Raw genomic sequence first — 9,920 nt, forward strand, 5'->3', positions numbered from 1 at the left:
CACACACACACACACACACACACACACACACACACACACACACACACACAAAGCAGGCTCTGACGCAGGCGTTTCATGTCCACCTGGCAAATATAAACGACTGGTTATGCTGCATCGGCTAGGTTCAAACTCTCTGCCCTTTTTTTTTAATGATATCAAAACTGCTGGGAAACAACTTGTGTCACTTATTTTAAGACAGCAAATATATGATTTTTAAATACTTGGCAAAGAAGTCCGAAATTAAAAAACACAAAGTAAGTTCCCAGCTCTGAAATCTGTTTTGCAGGGAAACGAGCTGATACTCTGAGGGCTATTATTAAGCATTACAAACTAATGTAGCAACTCCCAGTTCTTGTTGCCAAACTCCTTTTAAGGAAAAAAATGTCACAAATGTTACCCTATCTGGTGAACTATGTCTATCAGTACGAAGTGATGAAAATGGTACAGTACTTACAGCACAAAGAACCCGCTATTTCTATAGGTTTTATAACAGCTGTGTTTGGCTGCCTCGCATGCTTTGTTATTACTCAATTATGGCCTGAGCAGGTAGGGACAACTTGTCTCTCCACTGTGTCACAGGAGAAATGCCCAAAAAGCATACAACCTTGCGTATCGTAAAGACATATCTGACATGCTGACCGGATCTTCCACTTCTTTTCCAGGAGTGAAAATAAAGTTTAAAGTTCAGAACCCTGCTGTTTTTCTAAAGACGGTACTCGGCAGGGACCCTAGCCCTGTCATTATTTTCATAAACATAATCATAGGGCAGGTATCCTGACTGACGCCAAGAGCTATGTGCTTCTGACTTAAACATCTCCTGAGCACTTCTCTTACACGCCACAAAAAGACCATTAATGTCTTGAGTGTTTCAAAAGAAAAAGATGTGCTTACATTACATTAGACAAGGGGAAAAAAACATGTGCACAAATGAACACCAATTTAGTCACACAGAGATGGGAGCGAGCAGAAGGGATGCGTGGAAAAACATACAATACCTTTCGGCTTTCCAAGAGCTTGACTACTCGTGACAGGTCTAATTTCTGGACCCAGGGAATTACTAATTAACTTAAGCTTTCGGCTCTCTATTTAATTAGAGAGATCTCCAAATGAACTTTAGACCAAAGCCATTTGCTTTTTAAACAAACCCCCTTTTTCTGACAGCTGTTGTGAGTTTGCCCTCTTCTCACACAAACCACAAGGAAAGCACAGTTGTTATTTATGCCCTCATGGGCTCCTTTTCTGGTTACTGTAGGAGGACAGAAAGAGAACTGAAGGGGGAGAGGGTACAAAAAAAAGGAGCACAGAGTTGAAAAGTGTACATTTTAATTAGATTTCACTACAAACAAACAACTGTCACATGTAATTAGCATAGTTTTAGATTAGCACCACAATATTCCTTTATCAAATAAACACCATGTCAGGCAGATCTGGGCCAGCCTGCTGAGAGAGAGAAAATGGACCGATTATCCTGATCCCTGTAGGAAATAACCACTATAAGATACAAAACACCAACTTTTAAAAATCAAATATGCAACATAAGAAGCCATTTTTCTCAATCTCTGTATTATGCATGTAATCTGTTTGCTGCGTTGCTCTTCAAGTGGCAACCACAAGGCCGTGGAGGCCAATGACAAGGCAGCCAAGCTCCAGAGTCTGCAATATCTGTATTTCAACAAATGCACACAGATTTGTGCTTACTGCAGAGCAACACAGCTTTCAAACAGATGTGAGAAATATAAGAAAAATAAACACATTATAAAAGGAGAATAAACTAGATATCGCATAGCGGTAACATAATGACCCCCCATGCACAAACGCACCAGAACTCAGAAGTCTTTATTTCTAATAAATGTCATGCTACTAGATGCATCCCAAAATTGTAGTGGCTTGAGTGGGGGTCTTTATTTTCTTTTTTCTTTTAGGGGTGGGGGGGGGCATTGGTTGACCTGATGGATAGTCCCTCAGAGCTAAACAAATCTGAAGCTCATATGTTTAGTAGTTTTTGAGCAGTAACCATTTTTGCATGTCCAGATACCCCTTTTTCAGATAAATTGGGGGTCCGGGGGGTGTGGGGGGGCACTGATGGTGGGCCTGATGGATAGAGCTTCATCAGAGCTAAACAACAAAATAAATCTGAAGCTCCAATGTCGAACAGTTTCTGAGTTATAAGCATTTTTGCATGTCCAGACACCCCCTCTTTGGATGGAGCCCCCTCCTCAAATATGGGGTGTATCATAAAACTGTTGGCTGGCACAGTGTAGGTAGGACTCAACTATAGCCCTGCCAAATTTAATGTAGATTGGTGCAGCCGTTTTTGTGGTACGGTTGACGAAAAATCACTTGAAAAAAAAAACAGCATAAAAACAATATGACTCCCGCTTACGCTTCGCGTGCGGGGGTCATATTACACGAATGAAGGTTATATTGAAAAAAATCTCTCCCTTGAATTTACCAGTATTCTAAAAAAACAAGTAAATGTTTCCACCAAGCTAAAAGAACTAGTAGACAATCYATCACTACGTTCTGACACTTGTTTAGGTATTGTGTTGAGAAAGAAGACCATTCTTCAAAATACTTTGCTTTTTAAAAAAAACCTTTCCTCCAAAGCCCCCTTCTATCAGCTCATCTTTGTTGGGATGAAACAAAGCAAAACTCCCCCTCTCTATTTAGTCTAAGTGCAGCGAGCTGATACATTAGTGAAGCCGCTGTTGAAACTAGCCCAGTTAATACTTTTAATTTCATATACAAGAACATTCCAGGACATGCTCTGCTCTTCTTCTTTCCTGTCACAGAAAAGGGAGACTTGACCCYCCCCCCCCCCACCCCCCATGTTTCTTACATTATTTCTTTCGTAAAGCAAATAAGTACGATTATTCCACTACTGATTCCGGTCAATCAAAACAAAGTCAAGTTTGAAAAGGAGTAGCAGAGTCACATGCTTGACTTCTTGTATTAGATCAGACTGAGACTCAGACTAAAAAAGGAAATACCTCCACTCATTTTTTTTATTACTTTTTATACTTTAACAGCTCCAAAAAGAACACAGCTATGTATATATTTATTCAATGTGACTTTGTAAGTGAGCTTTTTAGCACCTGAAAACAAAAAACGGTAATGTATTTTTTTTTATTTATTTATTTGACTTGCAGGGGGCTTTACACAACAAAAACTGACTCACATTTTCAATACCTTTCTGAAAATGTGCATTTATGTTTTTTACTATATTAGCGGAATATCATTTCACAATAATACATAAATTGGTTTCCATGCAACCCAAACCTCATTCCTAGGTCTCTTTACTTCTTCTCTCATTACACTGTTTGTTTAAGACCACAAGTCATGCATAATTAATTAGCCACTTATTCCCTGACAAACCTTGCCAATGGCCTTGATATCAGCATGCGATTGCTCTCAGGAATACCACATGTCAATCACGTCCCAAACATGGAGTTTAGATGCATGCACGGACACATGCAGACATCAACAAACAAATTACAAACAAACAAGAAAAAGAGAATACGGCCAATTTGATGCATTTGTTCTAATGATTATTTTCTACTGACAGTCTCACTCCTGTCTTTCCTAAAGGTCTATTAATGTTCACATCTTGTGACCGGGCTCTTTGCCTTTTCAATCCAAGCCTTTGTCTTTGGCCAACAGGGAAGAGAATGTATCATTTGTCATGAGATGTCTTGTGCTATTGTGGRGCATTTTTTTTCTCTAACCTGGAGAGACTGAGTCATTCATCAACCTTTTTTTAAGCTCACAGATTGTTCCTTAACTTCTATTTGAGAGAGGTAGCTGTGCATATTTTTCACGGTTTTGTTTTTATCTTGCCAGCTTTCATAGCTCTGAAAATACTTCTGAGAGCAATCGATAGAACGTGGCATATAACCTTTTGTACCATGCATTGTTTTTTCGGTAAGTACAGGAGGGACAAACCTTTCTAAAATAAAAGACTGCTGAATACTTTGTTGGATAGGTAAGATAAAGACTTTAAGGCACTCACATGGACCTGAAGAGCTGAGCAAGTGTCCTTCACATCGAATGCATTAAGTATAGAGGACAAACAATGTCAAAGTTTGAAAGGTAACTGCCAAGTCTCAACATTTATGCAGAAAAAAATGAGCATTATTAGAAATTTACAGCAGCACAACAAAAGCTCATATTTATTTAGGAGTTTCTCTTGGCATTCAAATTACTGGGCTGTTCTTCAGAAGTAAGACAAAAGAGACATACACAAAAAGCATAAGTGATACAAGAGAGAGGCCATGTTTTCTCATCAACTCATTCTATTTGACCAAAACCCAAGAATCTCTGTCATCCTTGAGGCCCACAGGACCTGAGATCAAAGAAAAAGAGAGCTCAAACACACAGCCTTAATTGTTCTTTCCCCACCCAATGAAATCCCCCCACTTCCACTTTGAAATGAAAAGAATAAACATATTATTCTAAATGCCTAGCCCCATGTTTTTCCACGGCTAATATCCTGTACGAGATGATGGCTGATGCAAAATAGGCAGGAGAGCCTGAGAACGGGACGGAACACAGAGGGCAGAGAAAAATCCCCCAYTTTTTATTTTCCCTTAAGAGACTGATGAAGGCTTGCCGAGATGAGAGAGAGAAGGAGAAAAACACAGAGACATGAGGGAGCGAGAGAGAGGAAAAGGGTAACGCAATCCTGACTGGCGCTGGACCAACAGCAACAAAAACATTTAGATAACCGCGCTCAATAATGAACGATTTCAATGAGGACAAAAATTACATTTCCTACAGATAACATGCCCCCTTCCCATAACAGAGCCAAAAGAGCCTTGAAACCACGTCACGCTCCTGAGTGGAGCGCTCTAGTATTATACAGGGGGAGGKTTGTAGTAACTATATTAGTATCCTTTTACCCCGCCAGAGACAGTACTTTTACTGGTTGTAAGAAGCTGGCAAAGCCAAAAAAGGCAGGAAACAAACAGAGCCTGTAGGACAAATTAATGAGCTTCTCTGTTAAAGCAACTGATCTTCCTTCAACTGTGTTACAGCACTACCAGTGGTGTGGCTCATAATATTCCCAAATGTCAATACACACTACAAGAGCCACTCCAAACACAACTCAACAAACACATAACCGAGGATCACTGTGGCACACTTGATCCTCACAGGTGGTGTGGGTCATGGTAAGAATGGCATCCCCACCTTTCTCATCCGCTAAGCACTCGCTTCCTTTCACGCCAAAATCTGTCAAGTTGCTTGAGAGGGGAAGAGGCAAGAAAAGCGGAGATATAGTGTGGAAAAGAGGTAGAGAATAAGAGAGGGAGTCTTTGTCCTCATCCACTCAGCTCCAGCATGTTTCCTCTTCGGGTCCGTCCAGTATTAGCATATGAAAGACGAGGGAAGGCGTGCAAAAGGTCAAAGAAAGAGGATCCCCGTCCAATGAGAGACAACAAAAACAGGCCACACCGGCCTTTGTCCTGTTCGTGTTCTCCACCGTCTAACCTCATGCCCCTCCCTTAACCCTGGATCATTTCCATACGCCAGAAGATGACGGTTGATCATAAATTACGTACAAAGTTGAGACGGGTCATATGGAAGTCACGGTGGCAAATTTAAGCCGCGTCACCACTCCCGCGCTCCCTCCCACCTCCGCCGCGAGAGCTCCCGTGCATGCAGGCGATCACATGAAACACACCTGCCTGGAAATTTCACAGTTGCCTCTGCCCAGACGATATCCGATCAAAGCCTCAGCAAACGTCTCAATAAAAGGAAATCGTAAGAGCAGTGTAGTTTGGTTTGATCCACGAAAGCCGCTCCCTTCCTTCCATGTAAATGCTACCTGAGCCACAAGCATCCACTACAAAATTGTACACTCCAGTGCTTTAGGGATCCAGTTTGGTATATAGAGAGAGGCTTAGAGACTTTACCAGTTTCCACTGTTACTCTATTATCATACATATTGCTTCACATGACAGCTTCCATCTGCTTGCATCTGAACAAACAGCCAAAAACACTGGCCTGGTGTTTCCTTCCAGCACAGACAGTTGTGCACCGGTGGCAGCCTCAGAGACACAGACAGGAGGAGAGAGAGAGAGAGAGAGAGAGAGACAGAGAGAGGGAGGGAGGCAGGGAGAGAACAGGGGTAGAGCATTTCATCTCTCTTTCATCTCTGTCACCCAGTCAAGCGTTCAATGCCCCATTCAGTGCCTGCCCAGCATTATGCAAAATAATGCTAATCCCCTTTCCCATGCTTTCACACTTGTATAAACTGCCGTTCCTGCCTCTGAAAAGCAATTATATCAGTTTACGTTCCTGTCAAAAAACAGGATTAGCATGCAAGTACTACTAGCACCAACTAAGGCCAATCTCTAYCCACCTTTGGCTATTGGAAAGCACAAAACATTAAATGTTTATCCACCCAAGCCCCCAAAAAGTCAACCAGTCAAACGGTTTGGTTGGTGGTAGTAGTACATGTGCTGTAATTAGGTATAAAGATATAAGAAACAGTTCCCTTCTTTAAGCCATATGTTTCAGAAATGCCTTATTAAGATTATTGATAAAACAAACTCAGCATCACCGTCAACAGATTTCACTGTTTCAGTCTCGCTTCATAGACAGTACGAGACATGAAATGCAGAGAGAATACTAAACAAATGAACTGTTGTTATGTCCCCCCCCCACCTCTAACACAGTGACTCCACATGCACATAAACTGGTCTGCACACATGCAAACACACACACTGAGCAGTCAGAGTCTTTTTGAATATGCAAATGCTTACAGAAGCGAAACGCTGCAAACAGGGGTCATTGTGAGCTGGCTGAATCTGGACAGTCGGGCCTCGTTTTTATAAAAGCTTCTTGTGTTTTTGAGCAGTAACCAAAAAAAAAAAAGGATGCACTACACTTCCAACTGATAACAAGGACATTAGTCAGTACAGTTACAAATGTCGTCATAGTGACCAACGAAATTTGCCAAAGTGGCCAGCCATAGACTTAAATGATCGAACTGGTTAGGTGCTAGCATAAGCGAGGCTAGCATGCTCCTGGCTGCCGGCCCGTTGCCTCACACACACCCATTATTCTCTTTTTTTGCCATGGTGGTACAATAGAGTCACTTGTATCTCAGCCGATACCCACCGGCAGTACAAGCTCTCCGCCTGACAATTTGCATATGTTAATATAATTAAGTGCTAATTACACTAAAACTCGCATATTCACAAGCACCCTCCCCAGGAGCTATGTACGGGCTTGATCTTGTTCCAAGTCTTTAACCCTCCTCTGCATCTTGCTCGTTGTGTGTGTGTGTGTGTGTGTGTGTGTGTGTGTGTGTGTGTGTGTGTGTGTGTGTGTGTGTGTGTGTGNGTGTGTGTGTGTGTGTGTGTGTGTGTGTGTGTGTGTGTGTGTGTGTGTGTGTGAAAAGAAGAGAAAGTGTGTGTTAGTAGTAGTGGTGCCCCAGGGCTGACACAGGAAGCTCCCCTTTTCTGAGACATAATGCTGAGACGCAGTGAACTTCTTAGCTTCTCCCCCAGCATAGGCCTCCTCGAGCCGGGAGACCCTGACACTAATACTGCAGCGGGTCAATCGTTACACACACAAACACACGCGCTTAGCTGCTAAATACCTCAATGCATCAAAACTATGAGTTTTTTTAAAAAGCTGTGTGATAAACTGTGCACAAAAGAAATACAAGACAACATTTTTTTTAAAAAGGACAACTCCCTTCTTGGAGACAGGTGAAATAAGCAGTTGTTGCATGTCCTGCTAAAATTTGTGCTTGAAAATTTGAGTTTTACCTTGTAATTTTCACCACTTATCACTCGAGGAAAGAAAACACTGCAGGTGTTTAACATGTAGTCGACAGTGAGCAGGTGCCCGGAATGACAATAGTTATTTTCACCGCAGATAAAAGAGAAAAAGAATCTACATGATTTCGTCCAGAGAGTGAGTGTATGTGTGTGTATGTGTGTGTGTGTGTGTGTGTGGATGCTAGTGTGCAGGCCTGCCGTTTTGATAATGGAGGACAGGCGGTTGTGCTTTTTACATTGTAATGGCCGTGAATCAGGGAGGAAGCCAAGCGGTCGAGCTACAATTAGAGTTCTTTTGTGCCTCTTCCTCTGTCTCTTTTTCCCTCTCTTTTCTTGCTTTCAGTCGCTGACACTCTACCTATCAAGGCTAAGTTAAAACAGTCTACGCTGCCCCTGCTGCAAAGGGTGAATGGTGGAGAGAGAGAGAGAGAGAGGGGCTGAATGGAGGGAAATTCACACTGTGCTGCTGCTGGACATGCACGGTCAGACACATGCACTATACACGCACCAGATGGTACAGGAAGAAGGATTAAATAAACACACAGGCTCACACCTATTGGCAGGGAGACGCCTCTGTGTGCACTGTCCCTTAATGAATGTCTATTGGGAGTCAGAGGGTCCAAGCTCATTTAGTCGACTCTCAATGAGATGCAGCATTATGCCTATGGTAATATGCTCCTCCCTTTGCCAATAATCATACGCAGGTCATTGTGTCAGAGTTATTCATTTCTACTGCACGCGCACGCCAGATGTTATTACGCCTGAGAGTAAATCTCTCTAGTGGGTGTCGATGGGCTCCTTTTCAAAAAACGAGTGGAGAAAAAAAAAAAAAAGAAAAATGAAAGAAATGTATATTGTTATAGCGGTCCAGTGTGTGGCGGGCTATACTGCTCGCTCAAGCATGACGGCTGGTAATGCAGGTTTGGATGTAGCTCTGCGTGTGTCTTTTTAAGGGGGGGAAGCTCCCCTTCACTAATACCTGCTTCTCGGATTACCACAGCGTCTTAAGTATTCAACCAGACTCCTATTTTCCCTTTTTGCCTTTTTTTTTTTTGCCAAATTGGCTGTCTTTACACTGTAAAGCAGCGATATAGCCCTCTTTACTAAGGGCCTATGGGGGATCCACGTAGAAGAACATTAAAATGCAGCGATAGCCTTGTTGCAAAGCTCCTCTCTATTTCTTTCTGTCTCTTTCTGCAGCAAAGGCTTCTAAATCATCCAGCCTCCTCTATTAGACGGGAGACTTATTGAGGTAGAAACCATAAAAAATGAAGAAGGGAAATTTAATCCCTGAAATATTGATTTGCACATTAATATCAGATAGGCAGAGGGCAATCTAGCCGGGTGGAAATGACACATTGTCGACCCCTARGAGAGGCCCGAGCCAATCTTCTAGCTGCATGTGTCTCAGACCCAGGAGTTATAGGACAGACTCAGCCCCTGTCTCCCTCCCCTCCTCCTCCTCCTCCTCCCTGTACCCTCTCATCCCTCTTGCCCCCCTCCATCCACACCCTTAATGAAGGCTGCAATGCTGAAAACGCATTAGCTTTTAATAATCAAGAAGCATTTTCAAGCCAACAGCTTTTGTCCTTCGAGGGCTGTCTGCTCATCTTTTACACTGGTGTTGTTTTGCGATTTATTTAGTTTTTAATCCTCCGATATACTGCTATATGGTTAAAATGAAACTTGCAAATAGCTCAACAAAACAGAAAGGGGAAAAAAATACACAACTGAAAGTGTTAAGAGCGAGCACAGAAAAACAAAAACAGGGAGGCTGGAGATTGTCTAATTATAAACCCATGGAAAGTCTCTCATTTGCAAGACAAAAAAAAGGGGGAAAATAAGAGATATTTTGTTGTTATGTAGTGATATGAAGTGAGACCACCATCATTAACTGATGTAATTCATTGCAATTAGACTAGATCGTCTTGTTTCACAACATCAGATTTAATTATTTTATTTGGTGCATGTTTTTGTGTTGAAATACAGAATTGTAATTAAAATGCCTAAACAGACTAAAGATCTGTCTTTTATTAAAATTTAGTAATAATGATGTTAAAAGTGTTTAGTTTATAAATCTAGAAAACTGATCAAATAAAATTAGCATTAAAATAATATAAATTGTATTAA

At 41.8% G+C, this 9,920-nt stretch overlaps 1 protein-coding gene and 1 long non-coding RNA gene across 4 annotated transcripts in view; one reads left to right on the forward strand and one right to left on the reverse strand.

Annotated features, from left to right (window-relative positions):
- LOC106517565 (uncharacterized) overlaps positions 1-8,569 on the forward strand; it is a 22,789-nt gene extending 14,220 nt beyond the window's left edge. Inside the window, exons 2-3 of the long non-coding RNA XR_001310223.1 lie at positions 8,495-8,502; positions 8,559-8,569. This is a non-coding gene — a long non-coding RNA (uncharacterized LOC106517565). The remainder of the gene's footprint in view (positions 1-8,494; positions 8,503-8,558) is intronic.
- zfhx4 (zinc finger homeobox 4) overlaps positions 1-9,920 on the reverse strand; it is an 89,362-nt gene that overhangs the window by 73,713 nt on the left and 5,729 nt on the right. The window contains exon 1 of one of the 3 annotated variants that reach the window (XM_014008472.1): positions 4,010-4,366. The exons of the other annotated variants lie outside the window; for them this stretch is intronic. The gene's annotated coding sequence lies outside the window, so the exon portion shown is untranslated. Of the gene's footprint in view, positions 1-4,009; positions 4,367-9,920 lie in introns of those variants that run through there. 3 annotated transcript variants of the gene reach the window in all.

This window comes from Austrofundulus limnaeus, unplaced genomic scaffold, assembly GCF_001266775.1.
Source record: "Austrofundulus limnaeus strain Quisiro unplaced genomic scaffold, Austrofundulus_limnaeus-1.0 Scaffold50, whole genome shotgun sequence".
NCBI classification, from domain to species: Eukaryota; Metazoa; Chordata; class Actinopteri; order Cyprinodontiformes; family Rivulidae; genus Austrofundulus; species Austrofundulus limnaeus.